Source organism: Pinus tabuliformis, chromosome 7, assembly GCF_031772625.1.
Source record: "Pinus tabuliformis cultivar Carrire ecotype Pingquan chromosome 7, CPIR1, whole genome shotgun sequence".
Classification (NCBI taxonomy): domain Eukaryota; kingdom Viridiplantae; phylum Streptophyta; class Pinopsida; order Pinales; family Pinaceae; genus Pinus; species Pinus tabuliformis.
This window is the reverse complement of record NC_142293.1, coordinates 157,430,294-157,440,465: the sequence shown is the minus strand read 5'-3', so window position 1 is coordinate 157,440,465 and position 10,172 is coordinate 157,430,294.

Below are 10,172 nucleotides of genomic sequence, written 5' to 3'. Positions count from 1 at the left end.
AGAAAAGAAGAAGAAAGAGAAAAAGAAGAAGGAGCCAAAGGCGAATGGGGGAAAACGAGTGTCGTCCAACGAAAATCCACACACAGCACCGACCAGGCCTAAATCGCCATGTGTCATTTGCAGAGGAGACCACTTTCACAGAGATTGTCCTTGCATCCCCCGGATACTAAGGGACTGGTCTCTACGTTTGCACAATCTGGTGTCATCAACCTCTGGAGAGCATGTTGAAAGCACACCGTCAACTAGTGAAAGTGAAGCCCCAGGACGAAAAGGGAAAGTTAGATTTCCTTATAAACTGTGCGAAGGCGACCATGCCCTCCACCATTGTCCCTTCTTAGACGAGGCTAAAAGAGTTTTGGATGATCGTCCGGTTTCACCGTTACGACTTCCTCCTGGATATAAAAAACTCTTGCCGAGTCCGTCACTAGTTGAGAACCGAGCTGGTCCGCTCAGGTGGTCGGCTGAAGCGCCTGCCATTGAAGATAAACCAACTAAATCCATACCAGACGAAAGTCAAAAGGTCGAGGCGGCAGTTGACTCGGTCTTGCCTTCAGAGGTTTTATCTTCGAATGATACAGTCACTGAAGAGAATAAGGATGACACCGTCCAAATTCTCTTCATCAACATAGACTCCGACGAACATGGGGGCAATCCACCTATTCCTTACCACAGGAAGGAAGTTCGTCAGAGCTATACCCGGCCGTCTACTCGGTCCCACCTCCAAGCAACCTAGTTGTCTCCGTCGATTGGAATCAACTAGGCAGACCCCGCCTACCAGCAAGCGTACCATTCCGAATTATCGTTCAAATATATAGAATGGTCATGGCTGGTACCATCATAGATGAGGGGGCTTCTGTGAGTATCCTTTCCTCTATTGCTTGGAAAGCGCTTGGTTCGCCATCGCTGTTGCCTGAAATGAGAAATCTGACAGGCTTTGATAAAGGAACCAGACGACCTTTAGGGATCCTTCCCGATGTGCCCATAGCATTGAGAGGGAAGACAGTTCGCATGAACGTCATGGTCGTTCAAGGACCCTTGGATTATAACCTACTCCTTGGACGAGACTATATTTATTGCATGGGAGCCATCGTCTCCTCACTCTTTAGAGTAATGTTTTTTCCGCACGAAGGAAGAGTGGTCAAGCTTGTGGACCAGCTTTCATTTCCCGGATCACGCATAGCAAATAGTCATATACCGTCCCGAAATGGTCTCTTCACACAAGAAATGTCTCAACCCCCAGTCCGTCCTCCTGATGAGCGTGAGTAATTCAGAGGGATATGACTGAAACCCAAGGGGCATGCATCCTGGTCTGCTTCGGCAGGAAAACTTCGGGTATAGAGTAGGTTTCCGCGGGAGAATATGACTAGTCTGTACCCTGTCCGTCAGTGGAAGAGGGGTTATTCTAGAATAAGATTCTCTTGCCAAAGTTATGTGAGTTGGCGGGCATCGTCACTCACCTTTGTTTATTTCGAGCAACATCGCCGAAGAAGTGTTTTGTTTACGCCGTAAATAGAACAATCTTTGGGTAACCTGTAAGAGGTAGTACCCTTCCTGATAGAACGAATGTTTTGTCAGCTCGAATTGAGGGGTAACCTTGAAACCACATTTTATACCTGGGGGCATGCAAACCTTTTGGAGTGCAAGTAAGGGGCGGCTATTTATTTTTTAAATTTTTAGGACCTCTAACCCTTTAAACTCGTAGGATTAGTCGTCACCTAACTTGCATAAAGAAAGGATGTGGGGCAACACTCGAAAGCTTGCTGTTTTTATATGAGACATTCTTATCATATGACTGGATTAATCGAGCAGTTTTAGCGTATAGTTCAAGCTCGTTAAAAAATAAACATAAGATCGAGCAAATGTTTCCACCTGCATTTAAGCTCGTTAAAAAATGAACTATTCCTCCGGTAAATAACCACCGTGAATGTAGAACTTCAGCCATTAAAGCCTTGGTCGTGTTTGCACCGTCACCTCCACTTTTTCATTGGCCGATCATTCACCTCCATTTGATTGTTTACCCATTTTGAGGAACAGCTGCGAAGAGTGATTTCACTAGCCATCCTTGTGACACTGCCGTGATTGGAAAATTCCAAACCTTACCTGGAATCAGCTGCTACCCATTTTATCACTCGTTCCTCAAAAGACGAGTCTTCTTTAAGCTCTTTTCATCTGACTCGTAAAATATGAAAATATTGCCGAGTTTTGGCCTTGCAGCTCGTTAAAGCAACCGGAAGTGCTATCCATCCTCTAGATTTTAATCTTTTTGGACCTGAGGGATTATTGCACAAAAAGATCGAGCGCTTGTTTTGTTCGGCTCGTTAAAACTATCGAAAACTCATCCCTTCTGTATTGTTTTATACTTTTTCGGACTTAAGGGATCAGATGACGAAAAAGGAACTTTGGAGTTACCTTTACGTACCTTTTCAGACTCTCTAAAAATGAAAAGGACCGAGTTATCTTTGTCGTTAGACTCGTTAAAAATATTAATAGCGACAAACTTGTCTTTAGGCGAGAACGAGTTTCACTATCGCTAGGCTCGTTAAAACATAGCGATGGGTTTGCCCGAAGGGAAAATTATAGAACAAGCATATGTTATCCTCCTCAAGCTTGACAAAAATAAAGAGGTACTGGTCAGCAATGACTGGGGAAAAATTGGGAAGAAAACTCAAAGAAACTTTATTGGTAGCAAGTCGCTCTTGAACATGACACTTCCACTCCGTGCCTGAGTTGGGTTGGGTTGTTTCATTCACCGGTCACATCACCATGGTCACGCCATACCATCCACACTTGGGGTAAATGCTACCAATCCAACACATAAGTGTCGCCGACATGTTCAAGAGAAGTCATCCAGAGAACTCACCCGTGTCCCATCCACTACCATACATTATACTTCATTCTTTCATGACCGCCACCCTGAACCATATATCATCAGATCGTTTTCACCTCCATCAAAATCATTTGCTCCGTTCCGTGTCATTGATGTGGGATTCATTAAGGCCCTCCTTTGACGGATCGCTTCTTGTCGACATCAGCTCATTATCCAAGAAGTTGATCTAGGAACACCCCATTCAGTACTTTGAAGCTTGCATGCCTCAATGGAAAGTTTCTCACTTCTGGCGACAGGTATACATCAATGACCTTTGACCGAAACATTTTGCGTGGTGTTCGACGCCAAGTCCTTTATTCACACCACGTGAATTGTACTGCAGTACCTTGAGGGTCATTATCATTATTGGTGATTCCTCTCGCGCTTGTTAACAGTTTACATCATTGACTGGTAATCAAGCGATGTCTTTCCATGTTCGACTTCAAAACATTTCTCACATGGATCGACTTGTACTTCGAGTAAAGATCGGACGAGATTGAAGACCCCGGATCTAGTTTCATCCATCCGGGCTGCGATATATATTCAGGAAAAATAAAGACATTGAAATGTACAGCATTGCAGCATAGATAATCATCCTACCAAAAGGATGATGACTTCATCAGAATCATCAGTCTACCATGAGACGATTTTATGTCCTATGTACATGAAAATGAATTTATAACGCTGAGCATGGGAATGCCCGCCTCAGCTAGATCGTGAAAACAGTATGAAGATAATGTATTGTATTGTATCTTATTACAGGTCTCCTCCCATCATTGAAAGAACTTTGGATCCTCCTAATAAAGCATTTCACCCGATAAACGGCCTCATACTTTAGGGGGCAACTGTTATAGACATTTTTGTGCCTTACAGCTCTAAGCATGAAATGTCCATAAACCAAGGGATCCTAAGTCCCTAAAATTGTTGTTCCAGCTCCTAAAGAAACAAGGTCAACAAATTACAGCTTCTCCCAGAAGTTCTCGACCAGAAACTGCTCAGAACTAGTCAAATCAGGATCATTTCAGCTGCTCCACTAGCTAGCTGCGTTGCAAAGCACCCAAATACACTGGCTAGGTGTGTTGCAACGCACTTGAATGCACTACCAGGGTGCGTTGAGCGGGAAATGACAAGTGGCAGAGTCATTCCACGAGGTGGAGAGACAATGGAAGCTTCCAGAATCTTCTCCTATGACACTTGCCTCACTGAATTCGACCAGTGATGAGTAAGAGGCTCTCAGTCTCCAAGTGGAAGCAAGAACTGACAGAGAGAGGCCACTAATCAATTCATGAGCTGACTCATCCTCTTTGCATACATCTATATATGGATCCCTCACCAAGAGATCCGGAGGCTAGAATTTTGTACATTGTAGAGAATTGTTGTTGGTTTTGAGATAGATATCAGAGTATTGGGTGATTTATGCTTTGTTAGAGGTGAAGAGGGGATTCTATGCTGGGAGGTTGATGCTGGATTAGGAATCATCGGTTGTAACTCCTCCTGGATCTTCTTGTTTTATCAATAAAACTATTTGAGTTTCTCCTACATGCTTGTATATCATTGATGTTTGTTATATTTGTATGTTTAGCTTAAATCTGATCCTAAGCTTTTTATGAACATAAATCCATGTCTTTGTGTAGTTTCCTTCTTCTATGATCTTGCAGGAACTTGGTGACTCTGGGCAAGTAAGGGAGCAGGTAGCTGGAAGCTGTCAAAGAGGAGAGAGATTGGATCAAAGGACTAGTGCAAGACATAGGTTAGTTCATCCTATCCCTCTTCGTTTATAGTTCATAAAGGAGAATACAAGAGTAGTTTTCCCTGTTTGTTTCTGAGGTCATTGTCACAACTCAGTGGCATTGGGTCGTTCTGAATAGACACTTTTCCTGATAACAGAGTGTGAGTATTCATTCAAGCAATTTGCATCAAAACAGTACAAAGTTCAAACCTTCAAGAGAGCTAGAGTGAAGTTCATTGCAGCAACCATCAAAGCAACCAAACAAGTTCAAATCTAACACCAATCAAGCAAGTTGAGATCGATATCAAGCGAGTGTGGCTATTCCTTCAAGTGAGCGTGAAGTCATCAAGTAAGGCAAGTGAGCAAGTTCAGATGGCAAAACATATTCAGTTGTTCAACATTCTTCACAATTTGATCATCTCTAGTGATGAAGACATGGTGCACATTAGCAAAGAAACTCTTGTTGATCTTTCACAGCACCTACGACAAACACATGAAACCATTGAGTTTCTTCAACTCAAGTCGCAACTTCAAGGGAATGAATTGCAAGAAAAGGGTGATACTTTCAAGTCTTTGAACCATCCAGATGATAAGTCATTCATCCCAACAACTTCAAGTGTCAAAGTTGTTCCCGTTCAAATTTCTTCCAAACCCATCATCAAGCCCTGGGAAGAAATTCAAAATAACAAGAATCAACAAGGCTTCGGATATGTCACTGATGACACCAAATTACATATCCCAGATTATTCCAAGCCAATTAAGTTCGTCAGTGCAGGATTTCTTGCACAACTCCCCTCAGCAGGTTCTGAGAAAGTTGTAGACAAACAGAATTGCACACAACATGAAGTTGAAGTCCAACCAAAATGTTCTCATTGTCAACGAACTGGTCATATGGAAGATCAGTGTTTTGATCTCCATCCTTGTTTCCATTGTGGCAATTCAATTCATTCCTCAGAAAAATGTCGCACCCAACAAAAATCAGCCAGATTGAAGATACATTATGAATGGATCGATCCTTGGGAATGGTCATCCACAGTCAAAATATTGTCTCAGTTCTACAACTGACTACAATCACACATAGTGCAGCCAGCAGTGAACTGATGATGGTACTCTCATGCAGTTGAACGAGGGAGTACAACAGTGAAACTCTCCTACACCTAAAGAGGGGAGTTCAGATATATTTTGGAGAAGATTGTCTCTCCTTTTAGCTGACAAAGGGGGGAAAATGTCAATGAACTTGACAAGTGGTTGTCAGACTGAAAGTCTCGACAACATCAGTGAAGCAGCCAGTGGGCATCTTCATCAGCTAGTGGGAATTTTTCATCAGCAAGTGACCATCAGCAAATTCACCTGTGGGCGATTGAAAACAATAGAAGCGGTGAGTAGCTTTCATCATATCAAAAGGAAACATTGAGTTGTTTTTTGACATCATCAGCCAGTGGGTGATCATCATCAGCAAATACGCCAGTGGGCATTCATCTAATTGTGTCAGTGGACATTAGACGCTATTTTCAAGAAAAGGACGGCTGGATCCTTTTGCAGCTTGGCACATGATGGAGTTGTCAAGCGTCATTCAGAGATGAATCAGGCATGCATCTGATTCATGTTCTCTTCATATTTGAGTTTCTTCAGTATCCAAATTTGGTGGTTTTTTAGGCATATGATTTTTGAGGAGCAACTTGAGAACTTGGAAGATGGTTCCTTGTTCTTTTTTGATTTATCATTGATGGGGGGAATGTTGGCCTCACTCTCTTAAAAACAATTAAATATCCAAATAAAATAATTAATTAAACTAAATCATGAGATTTAGTTCCTCACACTAGGGAGTTCAGTTAGGAGGAGAGATTTTCTCCAACTAGTTCTCCTAAGTTAGTGTGTAGTTGAGAAATTGTCTCAACCAAAGGTGTCTAAGATAGCATGCACTATCTTGAGAACATTGTCTCTTATCTATTTATTTGTAACACTATATTCAATTATTTTAATAATGAATGAGAGAGAGAATACTTGAGGAAGCATGAGGCTTCTGCCCTTTCTGCCAATATTTTGTGTCTGGTTTCTATGTGTGCTTTATATATTTGTCTGAGTTAATTTCATTTTTCAATATAGCAGCTGCACCACCCTCCAAAATTTTGGCCTGCATCCAATTTCGTTGCCTTCCCTAGATTTTTCCTTTATGTTTTCAAACACTCAAGCTCATCCCGTGAGCTCGTGTTGAGTCTTTTCACCCTCCTCACTTGACCCTTCACGGACATGTTTTAGCATGTTGGTCACAATGTCATGCTTGCGGCCACGTTCTGACTATGTGCAAGGTCCATCTTCATGTGTACAAGTTGTATTCACTATGTAAACATCTGTTACACTCACACAAGGAGTTGTATGTAATTTTGCACAGGTGTCATTATGGTCTTTCAACGATCTATCACAAATGTCGCCCTTGTTTCTCGCACCATCGACCAATCACACTGAGTGTATGTTGTCTTGATGGTTTGAGGTGTCTTTTCGTTAATTCATGTCGAGTGTGTGTTCACAAGGTCATGCATCTATGAAGTCACTCGTTCACAAACTTATTCATTTTTCCTGAAGCTATGTTGACTTGACCAACCCAAGCAACTGAACCTCCGTTGACCTACACTATGCAATTTAAACTCTCAGTGAACATGTACTGTTGCCCAGAATTATACAGAGCTTGAGGCTACCTCCCAGGTAGTCTTCACTGCAAAATCTTGAGTCGAAATGACTGACTGTCACCCAGAATAGTGTAGAAGTTTCTCACCAAGCAATCTCAATCTGCCATGCCTGCAAGAAGAACCACAAATTCTTCAACTGGTCAACCAGAGAGTTTGACCGGGTAGTGATCCTGGCCCTCACTCCTCCGAAAAGTTCGCAGGAGCTGCCAAGCATGCCCACTTTGGCTGATGAAAGAAATTATGTAGACATGCCAGACAGACACCCTTTGCTTGTCACTGCACTGCCTTAAAAAATTCTGCAATTTTCTCAGCCAGTCACCCTATCAATCGGCCTACTGCTCCTCCTGAAAACTGCATCGTTTTCATGAGAAGTCTCTGAGCTACCCACCATCATACTTAGCCAGAAAAATGTGCAGGGATGTCTTGTAGGCCAGCCTCCCAGCTCTGCACATTTTTTTCCAGCAGCCTCCCCTTAGAAATTGCACATTTTTCACTACCAGTCTCCCCCTCTTGCCTGCATTGTCTCCCTAGAAAAATTGTGTAGATCTACTCTCCAGCTAAGCCAAATCCTGCATACAGTCACTGCTGATCCAGATTTCCCATCTCAACCTCCCAGTGAACTCTGCACAATTTTCATGGATAGTTCCCAGAGCTCGAATCCCCTCTTGAACTGGGCTCTGCGTAGTTTTAGAGCCATGTCCTCTCTCCCGGTCACCTACATCCAAAAGCAAAAAACAATGCATCGTGGCAGACTAGGAGATTTCTAGATTTGATGTCATCTCCTCATGATTTATTACAGATACAGGTACATGGATGAGGCATGGCACGACAACAAACGAGATGAAAAAGGAGTTCATGTAAGGATACTTGTTCATTAATGAACGAACACATGGAGCATGCCAAGTATAAGAGAATAAGAGATATGCACATGCAACATCAAAAAAACACCAAGACCATCAAAGACTCTACACACCTTTCCATGCGGAGGTGAAGCTATGATACACCAAGAGAACATCCATCACTTAGCACCACTGCAGCTCAACATGGACACTGTTGGTCACTTTAATTGCTTATTAATTTAAACAACCAAGTGCTACATGAATTTTCAACCCAGGGAAGTCTGTTTATTTCAAAGGCAATCACACACTGTATATGCTCAATCCCAAAAGCAATGAAAAGTTGTAGTAACAATTACTCTAATCACACCTTGCTTTAAACAAACTAAAGTTCTACTTTAAGTTACAGCAGGAACAATCTCTCTATTGCAGACAATTATCAAAAGAATCTTGGATTACATTAAAAAGAACAATTTAGGAAAGGAAATCAATCTGCAAAGGAAAAGACTAGTTGTGCTCTAACAGAGAACAGGACCCTATTCCTCAAGCAGGAATCTTCAGCACCTGTTTCTGATTACCATGCTTCACAAACTCACTCTGGAAAACCAATTAAAATAATCATTGATCACCTATGAATGAATTTATGGAAACAATGAAATAATCAAATAGAAATAGAGTTTCAACAATAAATACAGAGTTCCAATAACGCATAAGTAAATTTAGCAAACAGAGTTTAACAAGGTATGAATGAAAAATAATACTTAACACACTACAAGAATTAATGGGTGAATCTTGTGATGAAGGTGGGCCCTTTCCTTCTCACAAGATTCCCCAGAAAAGGGAACTAAAAAGGAATGCTCAAAACAATATTTTATTCATCCGTCAATGTATCATATTACAAAAGATTCAAGTTCCTTTACTTTTAGCTAGACCTTCCCGTAGTCTGTCCGTAGTCCCTCTAATGTTGATGTCTCCTCTTTTTAAAGAGGAGACATCTATTATACAATTGATTACATTATAAATCCTATCTTTAACCTGATATGCTAAAATAGGATAATTGGTTCTTCCATTAACAAAATGTTGTTACAATGGTTGTGGGAATGCCGAATTTGGAATGTAGTTGTTACGACCAGTGTAACAACTCCTTTGATGATCTTCTATTGTTTCTATCGAATCTAAAATGAAAATCACAGGCTCTTTAACCAACAGGATTTGCGCACTGTTCTATCTGTTTCAGCAACGTAGACTGTAATGATAAATCTGCAGTCTTCAAACTATTTCAACAACTATCCGATCAACAATTAATTATGAAGGTTATGTAAAACAAATTAAACATATAGTAATGATAAGAAATGTTATATACCTTTGGAAAATGGATTAAAGTAATAACATGGACTTTAAATATGGATTGAAAAGGGTGGAATGATAGCAAAATATGTGAACAAAAAGGTACAATGTAGGGTCCTAACATCCCCCCCAACTGAAAGGGTTGCATGTCCTCATGCAACTTCACTCTGAATCTGAGTCCGGGTACTGGGCCTTAGAGTGCAAATTACTTAGGCAGTAACTATAGAAGGTATTCTCAGCTAGATCTCTGAACCCATGCACATTTTGTAGCCTCTGCCATGCTGCTACTTCTTCCTTTTTAGTCAACCTGTAATGAGCCTTATATTCTTGTGCTGGCATCCATAGAAGAGGAAAACGAAAATGATATCCTATCCATTTTTCAGCACATTGCTGAACACATCTGATATAGTCAGGTACCCTTGAGATTGCTGCTTCAAGATTAGGGGGACTAAAGGGGTTATACTCCTGCCTTTCCTTAGAGGACTGTTGCCAGAATAAGTTGTTTGCTTTTAAGGCAGCAGCTTCCTTAGTCTTAACAAAATGTTGGCAGTCCTGTAGCACTATTTCTTGTAGTTTCCTGATGTGTTCAACCATCCCTGGTTCTTTCAAAAATTGACGATATTCCCAAATGAAAATGGCAGGATTTTGTGGCTCTGGTCGAATCCACAGGAGGCGGTTGTCCTCATTATGCTTTGCTGCAAGAAAGG